Below are 12264 nucleotides of genomic sequence, written 5' to 3'. Positions count from 1 at the left end.
ATGTCGCAGTTCAGCTGAGCCTCCAGGTCCTGGAGCGGGTGGAAATAGTGCGCATGCGCAACTGAATCAAATGACTCAAATGACTCAAATGACCGATTCACTTGGATGAACGACTCAAAAACCCGTGAGTCCGTTCGAGGAGTCGGGTTTCTCATCACTAGTTGACACAACCCGGAGTGGAATGATCTCCTGTGTCTGAAAGCGTTGTGGAACTGGATCTCAGATCAGGATGTCATGAATATGAAAACAGATATAAAACTCACAGTCAAGCCGGATATCATGAATATGTTAATCAGGATTGGTTTGTGTAGCATTTCAAAATAAACTGCAGTTATGTCGTGACATGTACTTGCTCTTCAATATCCACATTAAGGATATACAATAGTAATAGTGGGGAAACATAACTTTTCCTATGATAAAAGATTTTACTTGTCAGTATCTGCTTGGTCTGTGTACATGGCTACAACTGTTGTCACCCTTTGGTTCTGAATTGAAGCCTAATGTGTATTTTTTAGTTGTCTACATCATGCTTTACTGCGAGGTCTGTTATTATGTGTGAATCCAGGATAAACTCACTTGTTTTTACATGTATCCGTCTGTTTCAACCTGCTCAGGGTCACAGGGCCCTTCAGCCAATCCCAGCTGACTTACGGGCGAAGCTCGCCAGTGCATCACAGGCCAAACACAAACAACAACACGCGCTCGCATTCACACCTCGGGGCAATTTAATGTCACATCCTCAAATGTATGTCTTTTATGTAAGAGGAAAGTCAAGTACTTTAAGTTAACTGTTGCATATACAGGAAGAACATCCAAACCCCTCCAGAAAGTTAGAGTATTAATCACAGACTTAAAAACAAAACAAAACAACAACAACAAAAACATGCTTCGTTCTCAAACATTAAGGCCCTGTCCACATGAGCTAAATCGATTAAAAAATTCCATTCACATGTCCCAATGAACATTCAACATGATGCAATGTTGCACATATGCCACACCTTTAGGGGCGCTGTGACTCACCAATTACACTAAAAATGCAGAAGAAGACATGGAGAATATAGAAATATAGGGCGTGGTGGCGACCCAATGTCAAAAGTGAACGTGAACGCCACTGGAGCCAAATATAGGTGTGAAAATCTTCAGAGAAACCCAGTTTTTCGGCTACTAATACGCCACACCGTGAGAATGATAGGCCAAAAACAGTGCATGACAGCCCTGGAAAAGGAAAACAAATGCTGGGATCCTCATCACCACAAGCTTTTATATAAACCATTGATAGAATCAGTAAAGTGACAAAGAGATGTTGAAAACAGCTGAACATGTTATTTAAAATAAGTGATTGATTACACTTGGTAGTTTTTTTTTTTTTAATAAGGTAATGACTTTACTTTGCTACTTAAAGTGTTACTCTTGCCTCGCGTGTCATGTGTCAGTGGTGCTTGTTGATTTTATTTATTGTTAAATCACTGGAGAGCTAAAATATTCATGTATGAGTTACTTTTGAAAAGTAAACAGGCCTGCTCAGAGCAACAACAAAACAACTGAGATGAACTACAAACATGCAGCGGACATATTTCACAATTAAGCTAAGCTATTAGCTACTCTAATGCATCGCAGCTATGGCCACAGCTACGGAAATTCATTTCAAGAAAATCAACAACGACAGCAGGCCATGGAAACAGAATAAGAGTGTTAAACGTGTATCATTTAGGCTGTTTCAGTGTGTATCTTTGAAAGCAAACATAGTGTTGCTTGACAACAACTGATAAAAGTACATCATTGTTTCCAAACATTAAGGCGATGGGGCTTGTTTTCTGATCAACTGAAAAAGTGCAGATTGGAGCAACAGAACATGTCCCGTCAGCTCTGCACATGTTCGGTACATGAGTTTGGTTGGGAGGCGGGGATTTTGTGAGCAGACAGTGTTTTTAGGCAACACTGGGTTAGTGTGTGAAAGGTGAGGCTGCTGTCACGTGCCTGGTGGGTTGCATCAGCCCCTCAGGAACAGAAAATATCCTCAGCCTCTGTTTGCAATCAGGCATGCACAGCTGGAGAGCAAAAGCTACTCAGCTGGCGGGAACCCCGAAGCCACGGCCATGAAAACACCCAGAGCCAGCTGCGTCACAACTTCTAACTTTAACTTCAACAGTTTGTGTGGGAAATGATCAGAAAACACAAATAGTCGAAGATACCGACCAGTAGAGGCAACAGATGAGGAGAAAAGGAACCCTGTTGTTTCAATCTGTTTCTTAGTTTTATCACTCAGATGAAACTAAGAAATGGGCCAGTCTATAGCAATGTAAAAAAACTTTCAGATCATGTTTTAATGTCCATGCATTGTATTTCCATCAGTTTTCTGTCTTGAATCAAAAAACAATGTCTATTGAAAGTGTCATTTGTCTTCATTGGTTGGATTTGCTTTTAAAACCAAAACTCCTTGATGATTATTAGTAATCTGCTCTCGTCTCGGATCACTGGAGGTACAGATCAGGTGCAGTGCCATGTAATCCTTTGTTGGACAAATTATCATAGAAGATGGATGGATGGATGATTTTAAAGATATTATGTGTGATATTCCCTATTCCAGTTTGTAGAAGAGCACAATTAGCACAATAAGAGCAAAACTACAATAACACATCCATGCAGGTAAGACAGACGAGGAGAAATAAGTAACAATAAATAGCATGAGCCTGTTTAATAAAATATTTCTATTAATGTATTTATTTCGAAACAAGAAAAATGGATCCAATGTGTTTTTTCTTTATTATTGTGCTGCTTGTTTATGTTTTTTTTTTTTTTTTTTATATCTTTTAGTTGAACACTGTTTTTCCCAGCAGCATATATTAAAGTCAGTCTTCTCTGCCAGGATCCCTCTTCTTTTTTTGACATTGTTTCGAGTCAAGCAGAAATCTGGGTGAAAGGTTGCTCTCGTGCACGGCTTCATGTGTTGATGTCATGGGGGATTCATTAGTAGCTGTTATTTACAATCCAAAGGTTGATTCTCCATTCATTCATTTTCATCGCCGACCTTTTACCCAGATTCACCCTCCTCCGCCCTCCTCTCACGGCATCTTTATCCTGACGTCCCCCCTTTTTAACAATCTCTCGTTTGCACTTTAGCCCAGAAAGAAGTGTTGTTTCCTGGAGGCGTTGTACCTCTGATCAAAGAGAGCAACACAAGCATGGACATGTGAGCTGAAGTTTGGCTTTGTGTTGACGGAGGCTTTTCATGCTTTCATGACAGTGTTAATTAACTTCAATGGCTCCTGTAAAACTCTGTGAGTGTTTAAATTGATAACAAAAGCATAAAATAAATTTGAACTTTGAGGATCATCAGCCTGAATTAAACTGAAAGATATAACTTAATTTGTTTGTGGTCTGCAGCAACTATTGTTTTTGTTATTTTTTGTGATGATGATGATGAAGGTTAAACTAATGTCTTCTCCTACGGGCTGAGTTTTAATCAAATGCCATTCATACTTGCAAAAAGAGTAATTACATGGATTTTAGTGATTCTTTATTTTCCTTAAAGTAAACAGCTTAACGTTTCCACAGTGAAAGATGTTTATGTTTAATTGACATTTTGAACATCCATCATCACACAAGCTGATGCATTCAGTGAAACTGCAGCGAGATTTTCTTTCCTGCTGGATAAACAGTTAGGATTTGCAAGCTGCTGTATCTTTTTTTCCACAAAGTGGTGAAACATTTCTTTGTGTCGGTCAACTTCATTATCACATATGTTTATTTTGATTACATTTTTTTATTTATTTGTTAAAATCACAGTCGGTGTACAATTAATCATGGTCGGTGCTGAAAAGTTACAGTTTGTCAATACAGTGGGGGTAAAACCTCTTGCTGAAAAGTGGAATTAGTTAAACACAACGTCAAAATCCACCACTTGTTCAAACTGTTCTGGGGAATGTGGCTCGTGTCTGCTCAGTTTGCCACCAAAGATAAAGGTGTCGTCAAAGTGCTTGTTGAACTGAAACAACAAAATGAGTTAATATTGGCTCACTTCTCAAACATATAACACCACGTGTGCCAACACGTTAATAATATTTATATAGTCCTGTTTGTTTGAGATTTGACTGTTTTGGTTTTTCTTTTTCTCTTCGTTGAACCCTAACCCACTCTTTCTTGGATGGAATCCTGCGCTGATCGGCCAATCCACCATGGTGTCCTTCAAAGACAGACTTTGTTTGTCTTTTAATCCCAGAGGCAATGTTACATCACCCTCTCCTCTTCTCTTGTTAACAACACACATCAGCGGTGGAGCTACGCGTTTGCACAACAAATAATAAAATGACAGCATCATTGGTGAGTTATCAAAATAGTTGGAAACATTTTGTGACTTTTTGTCATTTAGGGGATACGTGAGAATACCAGAGTGTGAACCCTTTTACAGCAGCAACATTTTGTGTGATCAGCCTCATGGTGTTGACAAGCTCTGACTTGTGTTGAATCTCAACAATCTCGTGAATGTGAAGTCCAAGTTATGGGGGCCATATTTCATCATCCTTTTACAATTCAAAATGAGCGAGAGGTCACAGTAGGCCTGTGACACCTCGGATCCAGGAGCCATCTATTTCAGGAAGGCAACAGGCAGGAAGGGGCATCAAAATGTTACAGATTTCATCATCATCATCATCATCATCATCATCATCATCATCATCATCATCATCGTCATCGTCATCGTCATCGTCATCGTCATCGTCATCATCATCAATCTTTATTGTAGACTTACAAAAACAGGTCAATATAAAAACATAAAAAAACACATAAAAAAAAAAAAAACAATGAACACAATTAAAATAAAAAGCAAACAACAGCAATAAAATAGAATACCAAAACCCATATAAACAGTCTCCACCGCCTCAAAAGGGCAGATTTGTATCTGACACTGCTTTCCTTATGTCTGATTACAACCTTTATAATTTCATTCTTGGACAGCTCTGGTCTGTTCATAAATTTAAATATTAAATTTAAATTTAATATTTAAATTTAAATTTAAACACAAACAGCTGACATGGTCCACCACCGGAACTTCAATAGCAACCAGTGCATCATTATATGCAACCTGAAACTTGGGAAATTTGGCTCCTAACCCAACCTTAACAACACCACAAGTAGGCAGTGTACAGTGGCCTGCAGTAGGCTTTAAAGAAGCTAATTCTTACACATGATAAATTTAGGTGCCAGCCTGTTAACTTGTGAATATAGGTTGCAATATTGTCTTTGTATGTTCCCGTCATCACAAAGCTGATTCCTGATCACATGATCGAGGTATTTGACTTTGTCCACCATATGAAGCTCACTTCCTGATAGATAAAAGGTGGGGAAACACAGTGTTTTGGTCCTTATTTGTCCTCACAATCATAACCACACTCTTTTTGGTGTTAAACTTAATGTCAAATTGTCCCTATATTTCTAGCGGACGCCAAGCAGTGGTTGTAACGCAGCTGAATATGGTCACATAATGACAAAATCATCTGCATAAAGAAGATGGTTTCGAAGTCAGCCACCTAAGATTTATACCTTATCCTGCCTGTGAGGAATGTATATTGCATGTGCTCTCACTTGGGTATTTGCAATGGAAATTAGGATGCTTCCTGAGACGTGTTTTGGCAGGTGAGTTGCCTTTTGCTATCAACATCAGGTGCCGGGGCAAGTTTTGTATTGGTAGGCTCATGTCCAAGTGTAGCTTCAGCTATTTTGACTTAGCTTTCTATTTCTTTGATTATAAATCAATTTCTTCAAATATAAGTTAGTTTAGTATATAAACATAAACCTTGGTGGAGAGGAGCTCATTGAGAGAGGCCCTCCGATGACGTCCTCACTCATTAAGCCGTGCCTGATATCCAGAATAATTCACATTCTTCTCTTGGGCTTCTGGTTTTGAACACGTCATGCTGGTGGGGCAACATTCAGCTTTGAGTTCAAGTCTATGAGAAACCATTCGAGTTCACCCAAACTTAGCTCTGCAGGACTTTCAACTGTGATCTTTGCACACCATGTCTCTAAACCAAATATAAACTTTACTAGAACATGGGTCTGTCACCCATGGCTCTGGAGCCACATGTGGCTCTTCAGCATCTCTGTCATGCCTCCATGTTACTCTCCTAAAATCACATGGAAATATATATTTCATTATTACATTGTTGCTCAGCAGACAACCTTGAGAAGGATTCATAGCTTGAGGTGGACCACTGTGCCAACGAGTTACATAAAGTTTTTTTTTAATCGGCCTCACCTGATCACTTCCTTCCACTGCAGGTGAGAAATGTTGAGTTTTCAACCACACAGCTGATAAAACTTGGGGAAAAACATATAGAAAAATGAATAATGAACATAGAAAGACTACAGTAATTTGCTTTTAATATCAAAAGCAAGACACATCTATAAAATTGTCTGAACAGCAAAAAGTATTAAAATGTTTAGGATGTATAATTAAAATAAAATTGCAAAAATATTATAAGCATCTCAGAGAGCTGAAATGGTAAATAACTGCTATGCGTGGCTGAATGAGCCCAAAATAGGTAAAACTACTAAAAACACCAAAAACCTCCTAATTGTCTTACTCTGCTAAAATGGCTAAAACTGGTCAACCAGATAAAAGAACTTCACTGCTGGTACAACAAAACTGTTTAAAACAACTGAAACAGCTAAGATGCCTGAATAAGCCCAAAATAGATAAATAGAATCAAACAGCTAAAATTGCGAATAATGGCAGATCAGTTAGAAATTTAAATAACATGTCAATATGATGAATACGCTGTGTTAACTCCATTTTTGGTGATATATGTTTTGAAGCTACTACTATTAGGTTTTGCATAAAAGCGGCAGTTCCACTTCGTCCAACGTATGTCTGATACTGACAGCCGTTTTCAACTTTAGTCCATAAAAGCCAGGTTGTACATTCACCTTAAACTAAACAGTTCTCAGTGTTTTCATGTAGACATACAAATACATCCTCAACCTCTGCTCTATTTCTTAAAATAAAACTTGGATGACCTTTTTTTGTCCCGGCATTAGCCAGATATTAACCTCGGTTTCAGAACAGACGTCTGTTTACGCATTGGTTCATTGCACCGTTCATCTCATTACTTAACGCTCCACTTGGCCGTGACCCGCTCTGAAACGGGTCGTGCTGCTCTTTTGCACGACTCACCTTTCACCCAGAAACCAGCAGAAGAGTCCGAGGTTTGTCCAAATGAGGAGTAAATGCTCACATGCTCCTCGCAAATTACACTGCTGTCTGCCTCGATTACAGAGGACCTTCCAGAGGCGTTTCTCATAGATTGCTGTCTTCTATGATTTAAAAAAAACGTATTTATTTACTTCATTTCAAACATTCAAAGTGTCTCGCTTCTTTCAGTTCCTTTTTTTTCTTTTTGAGAGTTAGCAGCCAGCAGTTTTTCATTAAAGAAACTAACCCTCTGGACGAAAAATGACCAGTGAGGAAAAAAACTGACCATGGGACAAACTCTGCATGGCTGCACATGGCTGGACAACAGCCAATTATTGATCTAAGATTTGTAAATTCTCTGTTTTATGTTTTATGATCTCTGCACATATGCAGTGTTGAGCCATACGGTACTCCAGTTTCCTACCCTCATCCAAAACATGATTTTTTTGTTAACTAGTGACTCAGCCTGCCCTCAAGAAATGAATGTGAGTGTGTGTTTGCGCTGTGATAGACAGTTCAGGGTACATACAGCCTGCCACACACCTGAACAGGTGCCATTGTAACGTGTATGATGTACAGTAACATGATAATGCAAACTGTTCACTAATTCTAAAATACGTTTCAGTGAGCAGAATAGAGCAAACTCCCTGAAACATCTGTTATTGTAACAATGTTTCTTTCTTCACAATAAACATCAGTTCTTACTTGCGACCTTCAAGAGAACTGGTGTAACTTCATAATCTCATCCACAACACTGCATATATGTAAAAAAAATAAATAAAAAAACGCACAGTAAAACAAAAAAAGCATTAGTTGCAACCATCATCATTCTGTCCTTGAATGCCTCTCGACGAATGCAAATGTGTTTACGACTACATCCTGTTGGCCCCATGTGGACTCTCCTTGAGGGCCGCAGCAAAGAAAACATGTTTTGCTGCCAGCGTGATTGGACTTTGATGCGTACTCTAAGCTGATGGACAAGTATCCTCCCATCTCCATCCTGTCAGAACCATTCGCTGCTTGGAGGGGAAATGATTGTACAGGTTATTGTTCTGATAAAGAGCGGCTGGTGTTTGGCTGACGGCTTTGTTTTTCCCCTCTGGGGGCAGTTAGTAAGTACAAAGGTTCTATTTTTTCTATGCAAAGTTTCTGTGCAACATAGATAGAAGTTCTTTAAACCTAATTCTCCTGTAATATAAGTCAGCAGAGATAACATTCCAAAGACAAAACGACAAGAGGTGTAAATATCAGGTAATATAAGGTAGCAGCAATGCAACCTTTTGAAAATGCAGTGATCTTCCTTCCAGCTTCAAACTTTCCTATATAACCTCGGACAAACCCTGAAGAGTGTTTTTTTTTTTGTGGTTCTCTCTCTTACCTTAAAGACAAAAGCAAGTTGTGGTTCAATTCTAAGGTGGGCCTTGCATTTATCCTGTGTGCTTGCACAGGTTTACTCTGATTTCATCAATCCAAAGATTATCATCTCTAAAATGTATTGTACATATGATTGTATATCTTATTTTCCAGATCCCCTTCTGTGTCTGTGTAAAGTTTATGAGTCTTACCTGTTTTGTCTCTTCCTGTTTTATGGCACTGACCTGTTTTGTCTCTGTCAATGTGCTTTTGTTCTTCCTGTCTGCCCTCCCTCTGTGTGTGTGATTATTTACCTTGTCTTTATTTGTGTTTTGGATTCACTGTGCTTTTGGACTCTGTTCATGTTTTGACTTATCCTTTCAATTATTGCCTTGAAATACTTCTTGCCTCCCGAACTTTGTTAAAACTATAATAACATTGATAAAACTATTAAACTAAGCTAATCATACTTTATTATCCCCCTTGGGGAAATTCCTTTTCCCCCACTTTGACCAAACCTATTTCTATGATGTCGATGTGCAGCCACATTGAAGGCCAAGGGTCTTGCTCAAGGACCCACAGTGGTGATATTTCAGTTGTGGATTGGATCCTGTAAACTCACAAACTCAAGTCCACTTCTTTAACCTCGAGGCCACCACTGCCCCCAAACCTGAGTATCGACTCTGAATAAGCTTTTGCCTCCAACAATATCAACCCAATCTTACTCCACAGTTTGTAATGCCTTCATTTGTCAAAAAAACAGCTCTGAAATTGTGACATGGTTACGTTTCATCTGCCTTGTCTTTTCTGTGTTCATAACTTCAGGTCAGGACGTCTTTCTTCCTGGCTCCAAAAATAACAAAACAAAAAACATGGCGGATATCCCTTCTATTATCGGCAGAAATTGCTATATTTTAAGATAGCTTGAGGCTTCAGCTTCATTTTGATAACTTTTATTTTCATAGTATCCATTTGGTTCTTGTATAAGATCGATAGTTTTTTTGTCTAGACATAGAAACTTTCAGCCTCCACTACGTATGTCGTGTTGCTATGGTGGTTGCTAAGGACGCTATGAACAATGAACTGGAAAGAAGTTGATGTTGCATGACAGAATAATAGCTCTATTTATTTATTTATTTATTTATTTATAGCATGCATATTCATGTTAACATAGCAATTTTGTTCCTCTTCTGTGGTAAATCAGTCATTCAATCAATCAATCAATCAATAAATGTATCTGTCTATCTGACTGTCTCTCTACATGCATGTACAGAATTATAACAACATGCTACAGTAACAAATCACACTGTTAGAGGATTTTCGAACCGTTGTGTATGAAAATCCACTAAATGCATCCATAGTAAAGGTTTAAATTTACAATACATTTCTACTTTAAATAGATTTAAAGTAGAAATGTATTGAAAGTTCAGTTAAAAAAGATTATTAGTGCATATTCCTGCATTCTACTTTGTAAATTGCTGTTTATACACAAACTGTTAAAATAATCGGAAGTGTTAGTTTCTTTGCCATTTATTGAGCGAAGAATATGTCTGAATACTTGTCGCTTCTATAAGGTCAATGTGAGCTTCTATACCCTGAGGTGGGGTGTGATTTGGAGAAGGAGGGTGTGTTTCTACCTGTTAGGTCTATGTGTGTATTCCACCTCGTCTCTTAGTTTGTTGTAGTGATTTCAAAAGTATAGCAGAAGACACCATCTAGTGGGCGCAGTTATTAAGGCCAAGGGGACTAAATCTAGCAGAAGTCAAGTCAAGTCATCTGAATTCAGAAGCAAACCATTATAGCTCACTAAGGCTTTCGTGTCGTTAAGACAAGCTTCTAATTTGACAAGTTTATCAGTATCATCTTTATAGATTTGCAGTGTACCATCTGTATACCAATATCTACACAACACAGCAGTGAAAAGCAAGACATTTTACTATTTCATGAAAAAATATTAGCCTCTCACAACACAACTGTCATGGAGATATGTAGTATTTATGAATATCATATAACACTGGGTGGAGAAGTTTGACCTCTGAGAGGTTTAAACTGTGGAATCTGTTGCTCTTCCTGTGTTTTCTCAGTGTCATGTTCCTCATTACTTCATTTTTGCTGTGTCCTGCTGTTCATTGCTGGGTCACCCTGACCTGCTTGCATTGTTCTCTCTGGTCACTGGAGGGTGCAGCCTTCCTGTCTGATACTCAGCATCTGTGGAGGCATTTGCACTCATTTAAACCAAGACTCATGAAGATGTTTCACTTATTATGTTGACACAAAAACAAACATGAGTGAGTTCAAGCAACACAGTTTATTGACAAGCCACAAGATTTCAATCACAGGCCCACACAACGTTGACATAGCAGGTGGCAGACTGTATGACATTTCAAATTCTTAGGGGGATAGGTTACTGGAACCAGGCAATCAACCAACTCGGAAGTTAAATCCACCATCCAGCCAATCAAACAATCTTTTATTTTTCCAACTTTCCACCTAGGCAGCATTGGAGTTTTTTTTTTGTACATGTACGTTTGACTTTTTGGAAACATATTTTGAGAAAACCATGAAAACTAAATTATTTATCGAGTTGCTGAATACATGTCACACTTCATAGGCTTCAGAAGACCAGCTTGGCATACAAACAAGGAAAAATCATCCATCATTTAATAATATGTTCCTATTTTTGTCTTCCATGTGTTGTTCATTTATGACATAAATGCTATAAAAATGGAAGCAGCGTGATTTATTATTATTTTAAATTATTGTTTGTTGTAAAATGGGGTTATTAATATCAAAGGCAATGATGACGTCACTAAAAAAAAATGAGAAAACATGACTGAAAGACTTCCAATGTCGTTTCCCTCATTTCAGCTTTAACTGTTTGCAAAAAGCAATAGCGCCCTCAGCTGCTGTATGGCCAGAAATACATCTTTACTGTGTTTGTTTCTCTGGGATCAGCGGTTGATTTTCTTAAAGCTTTAATGATGACTGTTTTAGATCACTCGCTAACTCAAAAAGAAGACAAAACAAACAAACAAACAACAAATAAATAAATACCAAATGAACTCAATTACTTACATATTTTTCGCTTTTCAGAGTGGAAACAGAAAAGATTATGCCATAAAGATATGTCGCAAGTAATGTTATTGGTATTCTTAAACAAAAGCCTATACGATTAACAGACATGCATGACCATAGATATAAATATATATCTATGGTGTATATATATATATATATATCTATCTATGGTATATATATATATATATATATATATATATATATTGTTATGATGATCACTTTGGCGCCATTTGACCATACCAGCCCACCAGTCCCTGTCTATGACAGCCAACGGGCTGAAGATCTGCTTTCTGATTGGTTGATGGAGCTGTCAATCACTGACTCTGACCTGCGCATACTCCGTCAAGCTCGAGTATGTGAACAGAGGAGACGCCAAGCCGCCTTCAAAGGAAAAGCACACAATTAACAGTCATTTGTTGTGCAATTTGCATAAAGTCCAGGCACCAAAAACAAAACAAAACAAAGCATGCAGTCGACTCTAAATCATGTTGTGGAAATCTCTCTATTTGTTAATGCAGCATAATGTAAACAGCACAAATACGGACAGGATGATTTAAAAAATATTTAAATTAAGATTTCTTTGGACACAATGTACAATCCTAACACTGACTTTGGTCAAATCAAGGCTGAAGTTTATCTCAAGGCAG

Source organism: Blennius ocellaris, assembly GCF_963422515.1.
Source record: "Blennius ocellaris genome assembly, chromosome: 12".
In the NCBI taxonomy this organism is placed as follows: domain Eukaryota; kingdom Metazoa; phylum Chordata; class Actinopteri; order Blenniiformes; family Blenniidae; genus Blennius; species Blennius ocellaris.
The sequence above is the reverse complement of the archived record's forward strand: the minus strand, read 5'-3'. Positions refer to the sequence as shown.